We start from the raw sequence: 24,863 nt of genomic DNA, 5'->3' as shown, positions 1-24,863 counted from the left end.
GATGCAGGAGAGTTTCACACCTCTGCAGTAGTTCCCCACACCTCTAAAGTTCTACCTCCTACCTCTTAAAATGTCCTCTCACAGATGACGTTGCTCTTCCCGCCTTTGAAGTTCCTCAGCCTATCGCTTGCGTTCCTGTTCTTGCCACTGATGTTCCCATTGGTGCTTTTGACATGCCTCCTGTTGCTGGCGTGCTTCTTCTATATTGATCTCGTACTCACGTTTGGTATCAGCCTCTCTGGTATATCCCCCATTGTAAGGCGGTCGCACCACGTCGATCCATTTCTTGAAGCAACAAGGTTGTGGAAGATAAACTTATGTTAGGAATGTTGTTCATAATATAGAGTTTAGAGGTGCGAATGAAGTGAAAAAAGGAACACACCATAAAATCACCATCAAGTTTCAGATACATGAAGAACCGCCTACCAAAAGTCTACACATTGAAAGATCATAATGGACATTCATTCCACTGTGGCACTCCCATGGGGTGTTTCCTCTAGGAATCCATGATGCTTTCCTCCTACTCTGCACTACTCTTCCTCTTCTCAATCTCACACGTGCGACTCTACTATGCTCACCGGAAAGCGAAACAATCTAATGGGATGATTCCCCCTAGCTAGCACCTCAACCATTAATACAAGGGTACCTGTCGGCACTTGGCTTGCCGACAGGGCCTATCGGCATACCAGCCTCCGACAGGTACCCAGTCACACTGCTCACGTAATAAAAGCTAGGGCCACCGCCAATCGAAACACTAGATGATGATATAAGCTTGTCGGCAAGTGAAATGCCGACATGGTTCTAGTCGGCATTCCAGTTGCTGACGGGAGTGCTATTTTGGCAATTATCCAGATATTACTTTTGCAAATTTCCAATAAAATAATATTAAAAAAATTCCCAGTGCTTGTATCCTCTGCATTAGAGTAGCATAGGAGCATGAAAGTGATGAAGAGCACAGCAATGTTATTATCTAGTTGCAGTGGAGCAACAAAACAATCATCAGATGGCATACAGATACATAATAGACGCGCATTTACGCGTTTATCTTATCATTCCGGTTTATTGTTGTGTCATGTCGTACTGCCATGCTAAGGCAATACACTGTTATTGCATGAATTGATCTGGGACATTATCCCACGAAGCACTCCAGATCACCATATTCCTCAGACCTTGGTGAACGACTTGATAGTACTGAAACCATGATTCTCAGGAACCGGAGCATTTCCCAGTCGAATGGAGATTACCACTCAAAACCTGAAATTCTGTGTTAGATTGATAATGATACACAAGGAAAAGAAGACATACAAAATACAAGCTAATATAAAACATATGCGATAATGACTGCCTCAGCATTGTGCTCATTTCATAAGGTCATAAGACCAGTGTTACCGGGACATGCGTGTCCGAATTTTTTTTGCGGTGTCAACGTGTATCTGCGCATCGACTCGTGTCCGACATGGTGCAACACAATCCAATGTGTTGTGGCTGTGTCCAAGGCTGCTCACAGCCTAGAGCTCGTAACAACAGCGGTAGGGGAGAGGAGGAGGAGACGATAGTAGGGGTGAGGGGGAGGAGAGGAGAGGAGGCGATAGTGGGGGAGAGGAAGAGGATGTGACGGACCTGCAACATCGGAGAAGCCACATCGAGCACGTCATCGCGCATATCGTCTATCCCCTTTCACTGGCCACACGCATTGTCACCGTATTAGATCCGAGCTGCCGCCGCTGCCCAGATCCAAGTCACTGCTGCCCATTTTTGCCACCGCCCTCCCCTCCCCGTTCCGGTAGGTAGCTGTCACCGCAAACCCTAACATCATCGCTATCACCTCCTGATGTGAGCACGAGCAAGAGAGAGACAGACCGTAAGGTCGAGAGACAAGTGAGAGGAGAGCAGGCCAAGGGAGAGAATGGAAAGGAAGGGGAGTTGGGCTGATCGACATGGGCTGGATGGGTCAGCAAGGGCCGACATCAGTTGTAATGGATCTTGTATACCTTCTGAAATTAGACCTCAAATTTGTTTCTCACTAAAGTAAATTAAAGAAGAGTGGGAGCTTTACATTACAAATATGTTGCAAGTCTCCCAAAGAATCCCGATTAAGTGCAAGTTTCTCAAAGAGTACTAGACACACTAATGCTTTTTTATATAAACTTGAATATATATATATATATATATATATATATATATATATATATATATATATATATGATGAATCCCCGAGTCTTGTTTTTTAGAATTTGCCAAATCAGACACCTATACCCGAGTTGGTCTTCGACACCCGCACTCATGTCTATGTAACACTGCATGGGACCTAAAAAATGATACCATGATGTGATCACATGATTAGAATACTACCTGTATAAGTCAACTGGTACAAGTGAAAAACTGAAAACATATTATGCAAAAAAAAAAAAGATCTTGAAATGGTCCAAAGAATATGGGAAGTAGATATACAGGATTTGTCTACATATGTTAAATATCATTGAGTGGAACTAGTCATTACCGGCGTCTTTTTTGCAGCAATGGCTTCTTGGAAGACATCAGTTATGAATAAGATTTGAAATGTATTGTCGACCCCAAGTGTTGAGAGATCTCAAAATAGCTCCTAGTTTCTCTTTTGTTTCTGTATATACAAGATAAAAATCATAATTTATGTCAACTTTTTTGCAGCAATGGCTTCTTGGAAGACATCAGTTATGAATAAGATTTGAAACGTATTGTCGACCCCAAGCGTTGAGAGATCTCAAAATAGCTCCTAGTTTCTCTTTTGTTTCTGTATATACAAGATAAAAATCATAATTTATGTCAACTATTTTGATAGATTGGAAGATGAATGGAACAAGAAATCCATTACAAAATAACTCCCTGTCTCTGTTTTATTTCTGTGTATAAAAGAACCAAATCACATTTTTTTTATGTTGACTCGTAGGCAAATGGAGGAAAAAATCCAGTGCTTACCCAGTAGTGGTATCAAAATACCCACACAAGAACTGTCGCATGCCACCATACGTTGTATTGTCAAATAGAAATTTTTGTGCCTCTCTACTGCCACTTGAGTATATGCAGACCTATTGACAAGTATATATAATTTAGCACCACCTGAAAATGCGATTGCACACTCTTTACAATTTTAGGAATACGCGCATATTGTTATGCTTTCTAAGAAATCTCCAGGCTTGCATTACACATAGTCCATAACTTAGAGTAGCATCTTGTAGTTTTGACTTAACAACAAATTTACAATTTAGACACATGAGTGTACTGGCTTAAAAAAATTTGCCTTCTATCAGAAACCATTTCCCAGTGTTCCCTTCCATGTTTCACTAAATTTGGTAGGACTTCTAAAAACCTACCAACAGAAAAAATAATATCCATTTTTCATAGTATCATGAACCATAGAGAATTCCGTTGCATGTATTTTCTTTAATTTAGGGTAAAGACCATTTTACACCCTCCAACTATTAAAACCTTCAACTCCAATACCAGACATCTAACACCTTGAAGTATTGAAGCTAGACAAATTACACCCCAGACCCATTTGAAGGCGATTTTCATTGTACATAGCGCAAGTGTCACATTGCCGAGTCACATTGCGGTCACACCTTTCAACCTGAATCACAGACGTTTTTCCCTCTCGCCGGGCAGCACTTCAGGCTTGTCTGCGGGGGATTTGCCGGCGTCTCTTGTTTTGCAGGTTCCACAGGGTGATCAGCGGGTGGAGGAGGTGCAGCCCCTGCTGCAGACGCCTCCCAGGTTGGCTGCGCCATCAATGGAGAAGGAGCCGGTTCTGAAGTGCTTCAGTTCTGATTTGTATTCACGTACTGCGGAGGAATCACGTCTTGGGCACAAAGCTTCGGCCAGCTTCACGCCCAGGACCAAGGAAAGGCCTCAAGTGGAGGGGCAAGCTCTGCAGAATGCTCTGACCCAGAACATCAAGCGACCAAAGAGTTCTAAGGTGCAGCAGGCTGAGCCGGTCCAGAATGTGCCGCAGTCCATAGCCGATATGGAATCGGTTCAGAAGTCGATTCCGAATCTTCGCCGAAGCAGCCATGCCAATGCGATCTTATCTTCAGACGGAATCGCCGCGGCGGACGAAGATAGCACTGCCAAGGCCATGAGGCCGGCGGCAATTCGAAACTTGGACTCCCCTTTGAAGGAAAGCTCGGCTAGCGCTCGCTGTGGCACTAATCCAGGTATGCTGCAACCGTCTTCCGTTTATTCTATTGCTTCTCTACCGAATGTTGCTTTTACTTCCAATTTGGGTAACTTAGGCTTTTCGCTGGGTAGTAATAGCAATGAAATTAGCATTTCTATCAATGCTTTAAAACACATAGAAGTAGATAGATTGCAGATGTCACCTTTGTGCAAAAAAGTCGAGTAATCAGCCAAAGAATGTTTCCACAAAAGAGATAAATCCTTTTGTTAACAGTGATGACGAGTGCACTGAACTTGACGGTGATCTACTCGCTCATTTGATTAAAGATGTTTCTGAGGCCGATTGGGAAGAGGCGGAGCTAGGCACAAAAATTTGTGACCTTTTGGCTACTGCTAGAAAATCTAAGTCATCCTCTAAGAAAAAAGGGCGAAAGGTCCAGAAAAATGACAAAAAATCCAATAAAATTGTTTCCCAATGAAAGGCATCTTCTGGAATAGCAGAGGTCTCTCAGACTTGGCTAAAATTCGGTATGTTGCAGAAGCTATTGGGGAATATAATTTGGACTTTGTGGCCTTATTAGAAACTGGGAAGCGCGATATTTTAAAAAAGAATCAGGCTTGCCTTTCAGGCGGTGCAGATTTTATTTGGCATTGTCTCCCTCTTTGAGGCAGATCAGGAGGCATTCTTCTCAGGATTAATTCCTCCTCGTTAGATTTGTCAATGATTGCGGAAGGGGAATTTTTTTGTTAAATTCCATCTAAGCAACAAGGTAGACAAATTCAAATGGATTATCATGGCAATCTACGGACCAGCGCAGGATGATTTCAAATCCAGCTTCCTTACGGAGTTAGTGCGTGCTTGCCAGCAGAACCACCTCCCTACCCTGATTGGTGGGGATTTCAATATCCTAAGGAACAACAGTGAGAAAAATAATAACATGTATAATGACCGTTAGCCTTTTCTGTTCAACGCTGTTATTGATAGCTTTGATCTCAGAGAAATTGAGTTAACAGGTCATCATTTCACTTGGGCAAACTCCCTACCTAATCCGACTTTTGAAAGGTTAGATAGAATTCTTATGAGTACGGAATGGGAATCTAAGTATCCATTGGTCGATGTGCACGCTCTGGATAGAGGTGTTTCAGACCATACGTCTCTGTTGCTTGGCACTGGAACAACGGCCTTCCCATCGAATCGGAGGCAGTTCAAATTAGAACTTAGCTGGTTTGCTAGGGATGGTTTCCATGACCGTGTGGTCGAAATCTGGAATAAGCCAGTAAAAGGTTGTAACCACACCCAACGATGGAATAACAAGATGAGCGCCTTGCACAGACACCTTTGGGGTTGGGCGGCCCATTCTAATGGGACCTACAAGCAAGAAAAGTCCACCCTTCAGTCCATCGTTAATGATTTGGACATTGCTGCTGAGGTACGTGGTCTATCAGACTTTGAGAGAGAGCAGTTTGCTCAATCTAGAGATCGGCTAGCCAGACTTCTTCATGAAGAACAAATCAGATGGTACCAACGTGCGAAAGTGTCGGATGTCCTACTAGGTGATAATAATACTAAATACTTCCAGATGGTTGACAATGGCAAACATAGGAAGAAACGAATATTCTGCCTAGAGCAAGATGAAGGCAAAATCAAAGGAGAGACGGCCCTAATGGGCTATATTACCAATTATTATAAAAAACTTGTTTGGGCTGTCTGAAGTCAACTCTTTCTCGCTGGATGAGTCCAGGAATGAGGACATCCCTCAGGTCTCTCAGGCTGAGAATGATTTCCTTACGGATCCTTTTTCGGAGAAGGAAGTCCGGGATGCTGTGTTCAGCATGGAACACAATAAAGCTCCCGGCCTAGATGGGTTTCTGGCAGAATTTTACCAAAGATTCTAGGATGTCATCAGGTTTGACTTGATGAATTTATTCCATGAATTATATGTGGGTGAACTGCCTTTGTTTAGCCTCAACTTCGGGGTTATAACACTGTTACCAAAAATCGTTGAAGCAAATCGGATCCAACAGTACAGACCTATCTGTTTGCTGAATGTCAGCTTCAAGATTTTCACAAAGGTAGCCACAATCCGGATTAATTCTATTGCAAATCGAGTAGTCAGCTCTACACAAACTGCATTCATGCAAGGACGAAATATCCTAGAGGGTGTCGTCGTTTTACATGAAACAATTCATGAACTTCACAGAAAGAATTTGAGTGGAGTAGTTTTTAAGGTAGATTTCGAGAAGGCTTATGACAAGGTCAAATGGCCCTTCCTCCTTCAAACTTTACGAATGAAAGGATTCTCATCCAAATGGATCACTTGGATTGAGACTTTCATTTTGAGAGGAAGTGTAGCAATTAAAGTGAATGACGACGTCGGGCCTTTTTTTCAAACGGAAAAAGTTCTCCGACAAGGTGATCCTCTTTCCCCTATTTTATTCAATATTGTAGCTGATATGCTTGCTATCCTTATCAAAAGGGCCAAAGCAGATGGCCAATTTAATGGAGTGGTGCCTCATCTCATAGATGATGGTATATCTATCCTTCAATATGCCGATGATACAATTCTTTTTATGGATCATGATCTCGAAAAAGCTCGCAATATGAAGCTTCTGCTTTGTGCTTTTGAACTTGTATCAGGTCTTAAGATAAAATTCCATAAGAGTGAGTTGTTTTGTTTTGGTGAGGTCCGCTTCATGTCTGAACAATACACCGAGCTTTTTGGTTGTGGGACTGGTAACCTCCCTATGCGATATTTAGAAATTCCTATTCACTATAGAAAACTGAGGAATGCGGATTGGAAGGGGTCGAGAAAAGATTGGAAAAGAGACTTAGTAGTTGGAAAGGAAAGCATCTTTCAACTAGTGGGATACTAACATTGATAAATTCAGTGCTCAGTAGTCTTCCCATGTATATGATGTCTTTCTTTTCTTTACCGAGAGGGGTGCTAAAAAACTTGACTACTTTCGATCTAGGTTCTATTGGCAAAGTGACGGTCAAAAGAAAAAATATCGCCTTGCTAAATGGAACATTTTGTGCCGACCAGAGACCAAGGAAGCATGAGGATTCAGGATCTAAATACAAAAAATATTGCTTTACTCAGCAAATGGCTCTTTAACTTGCTCACGTCTGATGGAATGTGGCAACAACTAATTCGCAATAAATACCTAGGGTCTAAACCCTTATCGCAGGTCCAGTGGAAAATCGGGGATTCTCATTTCTGGGCTAGTCTTATGAAGGTGAAGCGGGATTTTCTACACTTCGGAACCTTCACCGTCAAAGATGGCTCGTAGATCAGATTTTGGGAAGATCTTTGGTTGGGAAACTCACCTCTGTGAGAACAATATCCATGCCTTTACAATATTGTAAGGAACAAACAGGATACTGTAGCAGAAGTACTTCAAACTTTTTCACCAAATATTTCTATTAGAAGAGACCTAATAGGGAAAAATTTAGTAGCGTGGTTGTGCTTTCTCAAATCGCTAATATCGTGCTTACTCATGAGCAAGATGAGTTCCGCTGGAACTTAACCCCGAGTGGGATGTTCTCGGTGAAATCTCATTATCTTGCCTTAGTGCATAGTGATATTCCCAATATTAACAAACAACTGTGGAAATTGAAGGTGCCTCTCAAAGTTAGATTCTTCCTTTGGTACTTACGACAAGGTGTTGTTCTCACAAAAGATAATTTGGCTAAGCGAAATTGGCAAGGTAGTACGAGATGCTGTTTTTGTCACCATGAAGAGACAATTAAACATCTTTTTTTCGACCGCCGTCTTGCCCGTATTGTTTGGTCTATTATACAATCGGCTTCATGACTCTTCCGACCTCGTTGCATATCACATATGTTTGGTACCTGGTTATATGGTATTAGGAAGGACTTAAAACCGAAAGTCCTGCTAGGGGCGGTGGCTGTATGCTGGTCACTTTGGTTATGCAGGAATGGCATGGTTTTTGATAAAAGATGTATTTCATCTCCTTTGCAGATTATCTACCTTTGTATCCACTGGCTCCGTACCTGGGCTATTTTGCAGAAGCCAGACTCGTGGGTTACGGTTACAGTGGCTTGTCAGCATTTGGAGAGGGTGGTCAAGGATTGTTTTATCCAGGTGTATGGGTGGCAGCCTAGATGGTCAATCGGGGTGTCATAGCATTTCCTGTCTTCGCTGGCTTTAATGTCTTTTGTCTTTTATTTTTGGCTGTGTGCATGTTTTGCAGAGGCCGGAAGGTTTCTCAGATCTATTGTATCACCTAGATGTAATTCTCTAAGATCAATAAAATCTTCCTTTATCGAAAAAAAAACATAGCGCAAGTGTGGCAGTGATGTCGCCATGTGCAGTTGTTTTAAGGTAATTGAGCAAGCCAGTCAGCATGATCATGAAACAAAATAAAAATATGGTGAGCCCACCAGTCAGCCTCTCATATGGTGAGCCCCACCAGTCAGCCTCTCATATGCATCATCTTCTTCCTCTTTCTTTCTCAGTGCGTGTACCAAGGGTGTCCGTCACTCCTTTGCGGCATGCGGCTTACCACACCCTTCGAATGAGAGGGCGGTGTAATCTGTCCGGTTTTAATACTTCAAGGGTGTAAGATGTATGGTATCGGGGTTGAAGCTTGAAAATCAGACTCTGGCAGAGGGTGTAAAATAGACTTTATCCCTAATTAAAACCCATATTGCTTGAAAGCATCATTCCTTCCGAATACAGAAGTAGCACAATGGATAATGTGCATGGTTGATGATGTCACAATAGCGGATTTTACTGCAGAAGTGCACATTTGTTTTTACTATTGAATGATTTAAACAGTTAGGCAATGGATATTGTTTCCACAATCTCAAGGGTTTTCAATGCAGAAGTTGCTATGAACAAAAACTTTGTAATGCCTGAATAGGAAACTGCAATTCACACGAATTTGACCAAACTGATACCTTTATGTCATTACCATGCCAGTTCTTTAGTGCCTCAGGAACATCCTCAAAGACAACTTCTAGATCTTTCTTTTCAAATCCAGTCCTCCATATATGACCCTGAATTTAGCTCATTATAACAATTGAACTAAAATCAAATTGTAAAGTAAGTGTTGGGATCGAAGTCCCAGACAAGAAAGAACTTCGGGGGTGGAACTAGCGAAGGCTCCTTGCGGTGACGTGTACTAGAAGTAGAACAGTCTCGATCGCCATTCATGTTTACACTGTGGCTCTATTTATAGCCCGTATCCGGCGATCACGGGCTCGGCTTACACATATTACCCCCTAACCTGCTACATTCCCGGAATATCCGGGGGCAATATAGTACAAATAAGCATGATCCCATAATTACAATAGTGCCCATGACAATTGGGCCCACTGTCCAGCTGCTTTTCAACCGAAGGGTATCGAAGATCTCTCCGTCCGACCTCTTGACAAGCTGCCTTCGCCGCCTCCATGCGAAGGCCTGGTCTTGTCTTCGCACCGAGCGAAGGGCGCGGGACGCGAACTGGAGCTTCGCCCAACAGTCGAGGCAGATCAGTCTTCGCATACGTCAATTCAGTTCTGGAAGATGCAATCAACACAGCGGTTGTCCCGCAGCACCTCCAACTAACTTCGCCGTTGCCTTCGGGTACGGGGACGGCAAGAGATGATCCCCAACAGTAGCCCCCTACTAGCAAGGTTTATCTTCGATAGGCCGAGCCTGTAGACTTCGACACATCTAAGCGTCGTCCCCCTTCAGCCTATCGAAGTTAGTTGGTTCTAATGCATGCTGTTATATGTATATATATTATATTATATTATATTATATTATATTATTATTATTATTATTATTATTATTATTTTTATTATTATTTTTATTATTGGGGCTGGAACGATATGGGTAACTACCTGCATTTAATGTTCATGGTAGTTATCTGAGCGCGGTTTCCGGCGTCGGTTCAATTTTCGATGCTGGTAGTGTTAACCGCGCTCGATTTCTCCTATAAATATCAGAAGCTGTAAAAAAAAATTACCGTGCCCTTGCTTAGAGTTGTTGCTCTCGTACAAAGTAAGTTTGAGCCCTTCGGACGCCTTAGACTTAGCCCCCGATTGTCTTCGTGCTGCTAGAAGATTTCCTTGAACTAGATGGCTCCGAAATACAGATCTTCGCGCCCGAAGACTTACTGGATTGGACAGTCCAAGGTGGATAGCGAAGTTTTAGCTGGCCTTGTCAAGGAAGGGCTGATTAGCGATGTATCGAAGGTCCGGCTTCCCGGGAAGCAGGAGATCCCGGAGCCCGCTGATGTTGAAGCCATCGTGTTTGTTCATTACTTTAGGGCTGGCCTTCGGCTTCCTTGTGACGAAATGGTAATCAAGGTGTTGAAGCTCTTCGAAGTATATTTGCATCAGTTAACGCCTAACGCCATAGTCAGGATGAGTCTTTTTGCCTGGGCTGCTCGATCTGAGGGAGTTAAGGCTTCCGCAAGGGCCTTATCCGCTGCGCACCGCCTGCACCATCAACCAAAACCGGTTTTTGTTCGCGGAGTACAGAGCGAAGCGCACTATGGTTGTCTAAACTTCGCCTATCGCGCCGGCCTGTCCACTCCTGTAGTTGTATACAAGAACAAGTGGCCTAGCGACTGGACTCAATGGTGGTTTTACCACAAGGTTGAAGCCGAAGACTACCTTGTTTCGAAGTGCGAAGGGGTCAAGGGAAACCGCGCACCGGATGTGCGGTTGAAAGCATCGCAACAAACAGCGCTTGAAGCCTTCGCACGGTGCGCGAAGCATCTATCAACTCGTGACTTGGTCAAGGAGTTTTTGGCGGCTGGGGTTTGGCCCCTTAGCCGCGGCTGGAGTATCCCGACCTTCAGGGAGAAAGGGCCTGAAGGGCTCTACCGTCCTCATCCTAATGAATAAGGCTTCGTAGGTACCCTCTTGACCGTGCACTATTACTTAATTTAAATCTTCTCGTCTAAATTTTTTTTTTTATTAGATTTGTCGGTAGCCGAAGTGGAGGCGAAGGCTGTGATGCTGGTTGGCAAAGTTACTCCTGGCGAAGCGCAGATGTGCGCGGACCAGGGACTTAACCATAGGTTAAACAGAATCTTCGACTATCGTGGTATGCCGTATGATGAGCGGCTGAAGATTTCCGCTGTTCTGCAAAGCAATGCGGGAGGATCCCCACCAGTGGAAGTGAGCGAAGAACCTGCCGCTTGTCCTTCGGCGAAAAGGAAGGTTTCGGAGCGATCGCCAAAAACTGGCCGTACCAAGAAGGCTGTCGCACTCCGCAAAAAACCACATGAAGCTGCATCTGAGTATCACGCAGAAACATCGCCAGAGGGCTCCGCTGCCTCGCGCAGCCTGACCCGTCGGGAGAGTTCTGAAGGAGCGCAGGAGGCCCAGGCGCCAAAATCCCTGTTTTGCACGCGCGTCGATCTTCCAACGTTGATTCTGAGCGACGACGAAGAATTGACCGGGACGGGCGCGGCATTGGAGCCCGGTGTTCCAGAGGAGCCTGTTGAAGAAGGTGGCGGCGACGTAGAGGTGGTTGCACACTCATCGCCCTCCTCGTCCTCGAGCTCATCTTCCGAGAGCGAAGACTCCACTCCAAGTGCGCCCTGTCGCAGGGGGAAGGGCCTGATGGGTCTTGGCGGGCTACTTGACGCGAAGGCCCTTACCCCCGAGGCTTTGCGGCCCGCCGCTTTTGAGCCGAGTGTTGGGGAGGTAAGCGATGCGAAGAAGATTTTTGGTACCTTCGTTCTTCCTGAGGTCGAGATCCCGCTTGGTCAGAAGTCTTCAAGCGAATTGATTGATGCTTCCGATGTGGCTATCACGAAGGTATATCAGATATTTTCTTGTAATGAGATAAAGAAAACTTTGTATTTTACTAACTTGAAGTTGAAATTTCAGGTTTTACTTCTCTCCTGAGCTCAACGCAAACAAGCAGAAAAGTCCGAAGCCCGTTCCCGAAGCGCTCAGGCCCAAATTGAACTGCTACAAAAATGGACGGAGAAAGCTGTGAGCCAGAAGCGCGAGTTGTCGCAGCGGACGAAGGATGCAGAGTTACAATCGGAGTGGCTTGAAGCCGAGCTCGAAGCCCTGCGCTCAGCGAAGGGTATTGCTGACAGCGAAGTGAATTGCCTTCGCTAGAATTTGCAATCTTCCGAAGCGCAAGTTTGCGAATTGCAATAATAGTGTGCGTCGGAGAGAGAGAGAGAGCGGAGCGGCTGCAGAATGAACTAAGTGAAGCGAAAGCTTACAATGACGATGCCCTTAATGTCATTGGGGAGCTTGAGCCGAAGGCGGTTGCTGCCTGCGAAGCAATCAGCCATACCTTTGAAGGTATAGGCGCCTCGGCGACTCCTCCATCACTTGAACTCGTCGGACTGGGTGGGCTTATCGGTTGGATCAACGAGACCAGCAGTAGCCTCCTTCCAGCTACTCAGCTATACGGCGATTTCTGCGCCATGGTCACCGCCCGGAGCCTCGTGCAGTCTGTGGAGATGACGGGTTGCGACCATCACACTGCTCTTCAACGACCTTCCTTCCAGTATCCTTCGGATCTGTCAACTTCGGCCGTTACCAAGTTGTCGAAGAGCACCGCTCGTTCATTCACCACTAATTATTGGTGTAAGCATGGCCGCGAGCTAGCTCTTCGAGAGGCCGAATTGAATCGTCAAAGGGTACAGATACCGAACTCTTGTTTTCTCTTGTTGAAGGTTATGAAAGTTGTTATATGTGGAAATAATGTATTTATTGTTGTTGAAATATTTCAGGCCAAGGCGAGGGAAGACACCTCGTCGAAACCGACTAATATGGCGGCCGAAGATACTGGGAAGGTGGGATAAATTGGCGCGAAGGGTCGTGTTTATGCTTTGGTTTTTGTAATTGATGATGTGATACACTGGTTGTGTAATACATTATATATTCATGTCAAAGTGATATTGACCTTTTTGCGCTCCCTGCGCAGGTCCTTGCTTCGGACATTGCGCAGGTAGCCGAAGAAGCTGTGCCTTTGACTATGATGAAGGATAATTTTTATGTTTCCTGGTCCTGCTGGGAATCATTTCACCGACGTCATGCTAATATCGACTTGGAACGGTATTGGCACGTGAAGTGTAGATCGTATGACGATATGAATGCTAGAACGAAGGCGTTTTGGAAATCTGTTTGTCCTTCGACGATAGTTAGCCGACGAGCTGAACGTAATCTGCGCCGTGCGGCGAGAGGGGACGTTGACAGCACATCGGTGCTCGTTGAGCCAAAAATTGAACCTCAAGACGAGGAGCCGTTTTCACACAGACCCCAATTGTGTTATCGTCGTGGTCCCTCTTCGCAAGTAGCTAGGCGAAGTGGTAGTGATGGCAAACTCCTATGTCGACGGCGTATTGTAATCAAGTTGGGGCCACTTCGGCCCCATCATCACGTTTCCATGCCAACGAAGGCATCGAGTATCAATTTTATTTTAGTTGTTTGTATAAGGATTTTGTTGATCCAGAGGTTAATTTGGATGTGGAATAAACTGGGTTTGTGTTGCGATTTGCTCTTTTTGTACACCCTTACCGGCATGTCGCGCGAAGTATGTTTTTTCTTTGTGGATGAAATCCATCCCCCGATTTTCGCCGTAGTTTCCTGTGATTCTATTGTGATGATAATTTTCTGTTAGTCGGTGTTACTTTTGCGAAGCGCTGTCCCCCCCCCCCCCCCCGACTTTTACTCGCAGGTAACTTCGGCGTGTTTTGGGTGGATTGGTCTCTAACGCTTAGCTTTTGAAGTTTTTTGGCTTCAACTTGTTTGACAATTGATATTTGGGTAGGCAGAGCTAGCCCCCTATACTCGACGAAGTGTGCTACCTCTTGGTTGGCTTAGGGGCATTGTTCCTCGAAGGTTTGTTTATTCCTTCAGTGCGGGGGCAGGCACTCTTAGCCCCCGACTTTTGGCTAAGTTCGCTGCCTTTTCTTTGGCTCGGCGATACTTCGTTTTAGCGAAGGTTTGTTTTTTTCCTTCGTTGCGGGAGCAGGCACTCTTAGCCCCCGACTTTGGGCGAAGTTCGCTGCCTTTTCTTTGGCTCGGCGATACTTCATTTTAGCGAAGGTTTGTTTTTTCCTTCATTGCGGGGGCAGGCACTCTTAGCCCCCGACTTTTGGCAAAGTTCGCTGGCGGTTTTTATAATTCCGCGAAGGTCGTAAGTGTACGCTTGCATGCCTACACTTTGCACCTTGTTCTGATCGTCGATTGGTGCGCCAATCTTCTCGCGTGGCGCACTTCGACGAAAAGTAGTACTACTGGAGACAAACAATATTTTTTGGGGGCCACTATCTTTGTTCATATGGGTTGTTGCCTCGTTAAAAACCTCACCCCCTAGCGAAGGGGTCCCCTTGTGAGGAAAAGAGTATAGTACCCTTACATGGTGATTACAAGAACTATTACGAAAATTAAAAAATTAAAAATTACATTGGAGTCTCGGACTCTTGCTGCCGATCTTCAGGCGTAGAACTTGCGAAGGTTCTCTGCATTCCAGGTGTATGGAAGCTCTTCACCCTCCATATTGGCTAGATGATAAGAACCGGGTCTCAGAGATCTTTTAACTATGAAGGGGCCATCCCATTTACTCTGAAGTTTGCCAAACGATGCTGCTGTACCAAATCTTCGTAACACCAAATCTCCTAGTGTGAAGGTCTTTTCGGATACAGTCTTATCTCTCCATCTTCTTGTCTCTTTTTGGTAAATGGCCAGGTTTTTTGCGGCTTGCAATCTTACTTCTTCGAGGGCATCCTTCGATGAAAATTCATCGCATTGTTCTGGTTCATTCCCGACCCTGAATGATTTTGCTTTGCACTCTTCTGGGGTCATGGCTTCTTCGCCAAACAGTAGGCGAAACGGCGTGTATCCTGTTGGTCTTGCAACCGTTGTTCTTACTGACCATAATACCTTGGGCAATTCTTCGACCCATTTTTCTTTTGGCAATCCTTGAAGACGCTTCGCAACCCCTGCGAAGATGATGTCATTCGCTCTCTCAACTGCGCCATTAGATTGTGGGTGGTAAACTGATGCAAACATTAATTTTATGCCCAGGCCATTACAGAATTCTCTAAATCCCGCGCTATCGAACTGGGTACCGTTGTCCACGGTTACTTCGCTCGGAACTCCATAGCGGCACACAATATTCTGCCATAGGAATTTTTGTATGTTTTTTGACGTTATGCTCACGAGTGGCATTGCTTCTACCCATTTTGAAAAGTACTCTACCGCCACCACGGCATAGCGCAAATTTCCTGGGGATGGCGGCAGCTGCCCGACAATATCAATCCCCCATCGCCGTCATGGCCAGATCGGCGGAATGAGTTGTGTCTTCGTTGTCGGTCTGTTTGATCCCTTCGCCCAGAATTGGCATTGTTGGCAACTTCGTACCAGTTGGTCCGCATCACTTACAGCCGTTGGCCAATAGAAGCCCTGTCTGTATGCTTTTCCTACCAAAGCCCTTGTTCCGATATGTGAGCCGCACAATCCGCTGTGAATTTCGCTTAACAGTTGTTGGCCCTCTTTCTGAGATATGCATCGTAAAAATGGTGCGCAGACTCCTGCTTTGTACAGATCTTCATCTATAACTTTATAATTTCTTGCTCTCTGAGCCATGCACTTTTCTTCGACGTGATCTTCGATATCCCTTCGACCCCGCAGATATGCCATTATCAGGAAACGTCAGTCTTCGCTCTCAACTGATGCGACCAGTCGTGCTTGGTTGGACTTGTCATCGCAGGCCGGTTCACTTAGTTTCTGATAGAAGACATCTGGAGGCATGGGCATGTTCTGCGAAGCCGCTTTGGCTAGCTCATCTGCTTCGTTGTTATCATTCCTTGATACACTTTTTACTGTGAATCCGACAAAGTATTTTTCCATCCTTCGCACTGTTGCCCTGTACTTGATCAGCTCTGGTTCCTTTGCCTGGAATGTTTTTTCAATCTGGCTTGCTACAACCGTCGAGTCTGTTTTGACAAGTATTCTTCGAGCTCCCAAAGCCTTCGCCTTGCGAAGTGCCAGGAGTACGGCTTCGTATTCCACCGTATTGTTTGTGGATCGGAACTCCAATCTGGCGGCATATCGCAGTTTCGCCCCCGACGGTGAAAATATTACTGCCGAGACTCCTGCTCCTGCAGCTCCCCAAGCTCCGTCGCAGTACGCGGTCCAAATTGGTTCTGCTGCTTCGTCATCCGAAGCCTCAGACGAAGGTGTCCATTCTGCCACGAAATCCGCCAGCGCTTGCGATTTTAACGATGTTCGTGCCACGAAGACAATCATGAATGGAGCTATCTCCGTTGCCCACTTCGCTATTCTTCCGATGGCTTCTTTGTTTTCGAACATGTCGCGAAGGGGTAGGGAAGTTGGCACTGTAATCTTGTGAGAAGTAAAATAGTGGAGAAACTTGCGGGATGCCATTATAAGTGCATACACCACTTTTTCCAACTCTGTGTATGACTTCTTCAGTCCTACTAGTACTTCGGATGCGTAATACACTGGTGCTTGCAGCAGCCTGGTATCTTTGACTTTTTCCTGCACGAGAACAGCGCTGACTGCTGATGGGGAAGCTGCTATGTATAACAGCAAATCTGCGCCCGGATCCAGGCTGGTCAATGCTGTAAGCTTCGTCAAGTATACTTTTAGCTCATCGAAAGAAGCCTGCTGCTCGGCACCCCATTGGAAAGGTTCAGAACTTCTTAACACCTTGAAGAGTGGTAGACTTCGCTCGGCGGACTTCGCAATGAACTTGTTCAATGCTGCTAGTCTTTCTGTCAAGCGTTGGGCTTGCTTTTTGTTATGTGGTGGTTTCATATCCAAAAGAGCTTGTATCTTCTGAGGATCCGCTTCGATTCCTCTCTTCGACACTAGAAACCCTAGGAGTCTTCCGGATTGCACTCCGAAGACGCATTTCTCCGGGTTTAGTTTTAAACCTGCTCTTCGCAGATTATCGAATGTTTTTCGGAGGTCTTCGATGTGTTGGCTTTTCCTGGTACTTTTTACTACTATGTCATCAACATAGGCCAATACATTTTGTCCCAGCTGCGGCTTTAACGTGGCTTGTACCAATCTTGTAAAGGTTGCTCCAGCGTTGCGGAGTCCAAAAGGCATTCTTACGAAACAGTATGTTCCGAAGGAGGTTCTGAAACTTGTTTTTTCTTCGTCTTCCTTTGCCATCCATATTTGATGGTACCCAGCATAGGCATCGAGGAAGCTTAACATCTCGCAGCCGGCTGCGGAGTCTATAAGCTGGTCAATTCTAGGCAATGGAAAGTCATCTTTTGGGCAAGCTTTGTTTAAGTCTGTGAAATCGATGCACATTCTCCATTTTCCATTGCTTTTTCTTACTAATACTGGGTTGGCCAGCCATTCCGAGTGTATAACTTCGCGTATTACTCCGGCATTGAGCAATTTTTCTACTTCGACCTTTGCTGCTTCTTCTCTTTCCCCCGAAGCCTTTCTAAGCTTCTGTTTCCTTGGCTTCGCTCTGGGGTCCACATTTAACTTGTGTTGAATGATGCTTCGACTTACTCCTTGCAGGTCCCTAGGGGACCATGCGAAGACGTCGCTGTTTCTGCGAAGGAACATGACAAGTTGTTGCTGATCTTCTTCCGGGGCCTCTGCCCCTATTGTAATCTTCTTATCTTCTTCATGATTTAGCAGCACTATTCTGGTAGGTCCTTCTGGTGCAGCCTTCGTGCATTTCTCTATGATTTTCCTGCCTTGCCCTGCTTCGGACCCCGTCGAAGGGTCTTCGATGTTGTGGACATTTCTTCTCCCTAGGGCTATGCCTACTTCGATTCGCCTAGCAACTTGCTGATCTCCCAACACTTTTATGACTCCTTCTGGGCCAGGCATCTTCATGCACAAATAAGCGTGGTGCTGTATTGCTCCGAATTTATTGAGGAACCCCCTCCCAAATATCTCATTGTATGGGTAATTAATGTCCACCACGTCGAAGGTAATTTCCTCTGTGCAGAAATTTGTCTGTTCGCCGAATGACACTGGGACCTGGGATTGTTAATTTCCCCAGGGCGTTGATTGCGCTTCCGTCGAAGCCCAGCAACGGCAACCCAGCTTGTTTCAAGTCATCTCTTCACAGCCCCATCTTATCGAAGGCATCAACGAAGATAATATCTGCAGAACTTCCTCCATCGAACAATATCCTGTGTACTTCGTTTCCCGAGATGTTCGCAGTAATGACTAGGGCATCTGTGTGCGGGTAATCTAATACCCTCATATCCTCTTGCGAGAATGTAATGGGAATGTTAGACCATCTTGAATTGATGTACGTTGGTAACACTCCGACATGGTTAACCCTTCGTACGTATTCTTTTCGCTGTCTTTTGGATTCTGTTTGCTGGTTGGACCCCCCTGAGATAGCTAGCACCACATTGTACCCATTGTTTATGGTATTGACTGATTTGCTACTTTCTAGTGGTGCCTCGATTGCTAGTCTTGGCGGAGGCGGGGGTAGATCACCCCGAATGTTCAGTTGCCTGGTTTGATCAAATTGGACTGGAGGTGCGGGTGCAAATTGTGGTGCTGGAACTTGATGCCATTGGTTTGGAAACATCATGTTTTGATTGTGGTTCTGCCACCATTCGCCTCTTGCGAAGCTTGTTGCATGGTGAACCGCTCGTCCATTATCTACTGACTACTTCGCTATACTTTCTTTCATGGCCACGACTTGTGGACAATGTTTAGTCCGGTGGTCTGCTCCTTCGCCGTGCAGTTCACAGTAAAAGGTTGCTGGGTCATGCGAAGGTCGACCTCCTCTACCTCCGCAGCCTCTTCCCCTGCCCATCCGCCCCCCTCTATTGGACGAATTATAGGCCTCGCATGAGCTTTGGACTGCTTCGGGCGGCCCGGGGTTGATCTGGTTGATTTCTTTTTGGCATGGGTAATCCAGACCTTCGGTTTTCTTGGTCGCTGAGGTCTGTCTCTCGGATTGCCACCAACTGCCTCCTTATGTGGTGCATGTTTTGCTCTTGAGGCCGTAAACTCGTTTTTCCTTCGTAGATGATCTAATTCAGATCTTGAGTATTCTTCCATCTTGTTTAGTAGCTCTTGGACGCTTGTGGGTCTTTTTCTAGTGAGCTTCCCTGCTAAAAGGCCCCCTCTGATGCCCTGTATTGCAGCATCGATGATGGTATCTTCGCTCAATCCCTTCGCCTGACATCGTATGTGTACGAATCGGCGCATATAGCTTTGTAAAGTTTCTATTGGTTGTTGCTTTAGCGCGAAGAGGTCGGTTGCGGTAATGTTATCCGCTCGGTTTCCTTAGAAGTTGCTGTATAGAGCAGTGCGCAGCTGTTCCCATGAATATATGGACCCCGGGGGTAGAGCGGAGTACCACGACCTTGCTATTCCCTTGATTGCCAATACAAAAGCCTTCGCCAAGGTTACACCGTCTCCGCCAGCTGATTCCACGGCTGCCTCGAAGCTCATGACAAATTCCCTCGGGTTCGATTCTCCATCGAACATAACCACCCTGGGCATCTTGAATCCTATCGGCCATGGCTGATTTTGTAGGTCCATTGCCAGGGGTGACTCAGGATCTCCTGTGGAAGATCTTCACCGAACTTCTTGCGAAGCTCGTATGAAATCTCTTGGTGGCGTCGGTCGGCGAGACATGCCTTCTGTTTGGAGTATATCGATTTCCTCCTGGATCCTTTCCAACATTTTTCTTGCTTCTTCCGCCCGCCGGCGGTACTCCGCAGCTTTTCGGGTTGCTGCTAGGCCATCCAACATGCGCTTTTTGTGCGCAATCTGTCTTTTCAACTCCTCGGCTTCTAGCCTAGCATTTCGTTCTTCATTTGTTTCTTCATCATGTTCCAACTCGGCGAAGTCGCCTAGTTCCTCCCATTCTTCGCTTCGCCCTCTTTCGCCTTCTTTTTTTTGGAATATCGAAGCGAATGCGATCTATTGGATCCATGATCGGCATTTGCTCCGCGTCCACCCGTAGTGTGTCGTCATGTCAGCCATCGGCAGTTTGATGTTGCGCTGTGTCAACTTCGCAATTCTGGTGTTGTGCCGCCAAAGCCCCCCCCCCCCCCGGCTGAGGCATTTCCTGATTCTTGTACCACCGAAGTGGTTCTATCGGCCGAAGGTCCAACTGTGGCTGTGAGTTCCAGTAGCGCCTCCGCTCCTCCAGGTGGCTTCGTTTTCTTTTTCGGTGGCATGCCTTCGTGGGTTTGATCCCAAGGACGACGCCAACTGTTGGGATCGAAGTCCCAGACAAGAAAGGCCTTCGGGGGTGGAACTAGCGAAGGCCCCTTATGGTGACGTGTACTGGAAGTAGAACAGTCTCGATCGCCATTCATGTTTACACTGTGGCTCTATTTATAGCCCGTATCCGGCGATCACGGGCTCGGCTTACACATATTACCCCCTAACCTGCTACATTCCCGGAATATCCGGGGGCAATATAGTACAAATAAGCATGATCCCATAATTACAACAGTGCCCATGACAATTGGGCCCACTGTCCAGCTGCTTTTCAACCGAAGGGTATCGAAGATCTCTCCGTCCGACCTCTTGACGAGCTGCCTTCGCCGCCTCCATGCGAAGGCCTGGTCTTGTCTTCGCACCGAGCGAAGGGCGCGGGACGCGAACTGGAGCTTCGCCCGACAGTCGAGGCAGATCAGTCTTCACATACGTCAATTCGGTTCTGGAAGATGCAATCAACACAGCGGTTGTCCCGCAACACCTCCAACTAACTTCGCCGTTGCCTTCGGGTACGGGGACGGCAAGAGATGATCCCCAACAGTAAGCCAAGAATGTAAATTGTAAAGTTAGCTACCTGAAGTTGTTTCAGTGATGTAATCTTCCGGTCTGCTTTAATCATTGATTCATCATTAGCGACCAATGAACTGATAGCTCATCGGGTGGAACTGGGACAGCCCCCCAACAATTCCATTTCTTAAATCATCTTCAATAACTGATCGCTAGTTTGTCACAAAATGAATAAAACAAAACAAATTGTTCAAAATATCAATAATTGGTTGCTAGTTTGAAGGGCACATACTATTGTTTAACATACTTGGATGCATAATAGTTTGATGTCTTCTTAGGTTTCTTCAAAATAAAACGTAGAAGTCGGATACTTCCGCACATTATCATGGGCATAAGGAAACATAACATCAGTCACACATGACATTGGAACTGTTGTCCCCTCAATGTCAAGTACAACACACTGCTACAGCAAAAAAGAGGTGAGTTGGGTTGAGAAGAGACATGAACAATAAAACTTTCACGAAAGATTTAACGAAACAACGTGAGCTCGGTGACCAATGTGGCTCCACCTCTGGTTGGGTTGGCTAGCTGGTTACCACCGGGGCACAGCCGTCCGTGGTTCTCTTGGCCGCCTGCAGGCTGTCTCTTCCCTGGTGACCATGGTGGTCATCGTTGTTGTTGTTGATGTTTTGGTACTACCCGGCGGTCGTGGGTTGTGTTGTTGCTGGTCAGGGCTCCACCCCTGATCGTTGCTTTCTGGTCGATGCATTGTGCTTATGCTTGTGCTACTGGTTGCTCTCTTACAGGTGTTTGATCAACCTATCGAGCTTATGTGTTCTTCGGGTTGTTTTGTGGTTGGGGAATTTTGGATGAAAGCCCTGGCAGGACAGTGATGCTCGCGTGCGTCATAACCTCCCTGGAGGCGTTGTGACATTGCGTCCCCACGGGGATCTCTCCAGGTGAAAACCCTGTCCGGCTTCTCAGACGAGCGACGACGATTCCTCTACTGCTTCCATCTTGAAGGTGTCGTCTCAGAGAATCCCTATGTTCTTTGTTATAACCAACGGCACTCCTTGAAGGGCACACCATCCTCCATTGTTGTCCCCTTCGTTCAAATGTTCGATGGGGCTTTCCTTCACCTTTCGGTGCTTTGCGACAGTGACGGTGCTCCGTTGTCCCAGGACCCCATCTTTATGCTTGTGGTTTGGCATGGGGGTTGTTAGCCGAGTTGCTTTTAGAGGTGGGAGTAGGGCTCCGCCTGTGGAGTTGTTGGGTTATTCTGGTCGAGGTGCTAGCTGGGCGCAGCATTGGCGTGGGCAGTGTCGTTTGGTGAGGATGACGCTTGGCGGTGTAGGTGCTGATGAGATTGTAGGCCTGATCTTCCAATAAGTAGAGATAAGTCGGTAGGTGGAGAACTCGACATTGATGATCCAAAGGCTTCGACCTGAACAGATCGTCTCCCTTGCAATCACTACACCACAGCTCCGTTGGTTATCAACCGTGTCGCGCGGTTGACCTCGCCAAGAAGGCTCAATCCCTGCAAGCGTACCGAGAACACAAGCAAGAACGTCGAAGATGCAATCTGAAATATTGCAAATAGAATTCAAGCACTCGAAGTTGGGGTTCCACAAACACTTGTGGCGGCCTAGTCGGTCCGGAACAAGAGCGAAAATCTCACAATCTGTGTGTAGATCAATATCTAAGCAAAACCCAACTCTAATTGGGGTGGTGGCTACTATATATAAGAGACTAGGGTCGGCCAAGGACCCCTGGATGTGTCCCTAATGGACTCCAACACGTTACACGGCCCAACGGCCCAAAAGATGGTGGCGCAGCACCCTGATAGATTCTGGACGTCTACTTGTTTCAAAGATTCCTGTTGACTCAGAAAGAATTTGGACATGGGACCAGTCCCGTTGGAAAGCCTATCTCCTTAGCTTTCCAACCATGTGTAGAACGTCAAAAATGGAGTCCGTATGCGTCCTGGGCGACGATTTTAGTGCAGTCTGGTCCTGGACTCCAAAACGGACTCGAACTTGATTGGACCTCCACCTTGGCTTGGGCGCCCTTGCTGGTCTTCTCCCGTGTTCCTAAGTAACAATACATCATAATTATTCAGTAGCATCCCATCCTTATTAAAATATAAAGGAACACTAAGGAACGAGCTCACCTCATGATTTAGTTGATGTGCACGAGCTCGTGTCAATGGACCTATTGTTGAAGGAATACTCGGTGTGTGTGTATCCGAAAGAGTGATGTCCTCATCAGGTGCCGAGTGTATGCTGTTATTGCATTCGTCAGGTTGTATCTGCTTAGCCGTGCCTTGTCATCTGGTTGTTTAGGGGGAGGGGGGTTCTTTTCTTTTCTTTTCTTTTTCTTGTGTTGCGCGAGGGCTGGACTCCGCGGATTGCATTGCTTCGCTTGTTTTGGTTTTCAGGCCCGATTCCCCTTATAAATTGGGTCACTTTTCCTTCTTAATGCAATTACGCACAGATCTCCTGCGTGTTCGAGAAAAAAATCACCTTATCAGTTTACAATCGTGTTAATCATTTTATATGGCAAATTAACATCCAGGGGAAAAAGAAGTCCGACAAGAAGATAATAAAGAAGAGTCAGTTATACTGAAAGAAAAGTGTACAAAACGGTTCCATGCTACATAATAATAATGCAGGATGTGCTAATAGTATTAAAAATCAAAAGAATATCAACCTAAAAGTTTATATTGAACGAACCAGTTGCCTAAACTGAAGAAATAAAGAAAGTTACAGTGAGAGATCATCAGAAGAATGTTAGCCGGCAGTCGGCACCCAGAGCATTTGAAAACTAATGCAGAAAGTCATAGAAAGAAAACATACCTGTGTCTTGGCACTGGAGTCACCCCACACAAATATTCCATGGTTCCGTACAAGGACAACAGTTGCCTTTGGGTATGCTACAATCTGTTAAATAATTCCGCATTAATAGCCTACATAGATATCCAACTTTTTTATAAGTTCTTTGCAACCAATAATCCTTGGTCTTGGCTAAAACTCTAGATCTCTAAAACAGTGTTGTAGAAAACAGACAAGGGGCGATTAGTTTGTGACGTTGGCTAAACCGTCATGATTCTTGTAATTAGAAGCTGTTATCAACGTCGAACAATTAGTCATTGAGCTCATACTCATAAGGAGAGTATTCACGATAATAGGAATAACCAATTCATCACGGTAGCCATGACTGCTTTAATCATTTCCATATGGGTCATTTGCATTAAGATCAGCAGGACAGTATCTGATCAAATAAGGTTTTATCGAGGAATAGGAGTGGGGATGAGTGGGCCCAGAATGTCAATGAGTTTTATCGAGTGTAGGCACCAGGCAAATTCTCTCTCTAGTTAACATACAGGGAGTCGGGGAGAGCCCTACAAACTTTCCTAAAGTAGAAAATTATAGTTTCCTACCTTTCGAAGAAAGAAAAGATCATCTCTCACTTTCTCACACACCGAGTGCACATGAAAAAAAATCAAGGAGTTTTCAGAAAAATTTCATCTATTATGCGCATAGTTACATCTTACAAGTTTTTCCAAAAAACAATTACGTCTAAATGAAGAAGTAATTTTATAGTCCATGGATGTAACTTGCGGATAATAGGATGTAACATGTGGTTTGGTAAATTTTGTGAGAAGATGTAATTTTGTAGTCATGGATGAAACTTGCTGACACCGAGATGCAACATGTGGTTAGTAGGATATAACTTTGTGGTTGATGATGTAATTTTTTTTGAAGTATAAGATGTAACTTTTCGTTTGATGTAACATGTTCCGAAACATTAGATATAACTTTGCATTTGAGTATGTATATAAGAATAAGAATGTAAATTTTGCCGCTTAGCGATATATCTTTGCTACCTAAGGAGGTAACTTTGCCGCTTGTTCATTTTTAGCATGTGGGATGGAAGGGTACAGTGATAGGTGGGAAAGTGACAAGGTTTCTATTTTTAGAGACATTTGGGGACTAAATGTTCTTAAAAA

At 45.6% G+C, this 24,863-nt stretch overlaps 1 pseudogene; it reads right to left on the bottom strand.

The window, feature by feature from the left end:
* Nucleotides 1-1,163: 1,163 nt before the first annotated feature.
* On the bottom strand, nt 1,164-24,068 carry LOC133900176 (probable bifunctional methylthioribulose-1-phosphate dehydratase/enolase-phosphatase E1; annotated as a pseudogene).
* Nucleotides 24,069-24,863: the final 795 nt, after the last annotated feature.

Source organism: Phragmites australis, chromosome 19 (genome assembly GCF_958298935.1).
Source record: "Phragmites australis chromosome 19, lpPhrAust1.1, whole genome shotgun sequence".
NCBI lineage: Eukaryota > Viridiplantae > Streptophyta > Magnoliopsida > Poales > Poaceae > Phragmites > Phragmites australis.
This window is presented reverse-complemented; position numbering and strand designations above follow the sequence as displayed.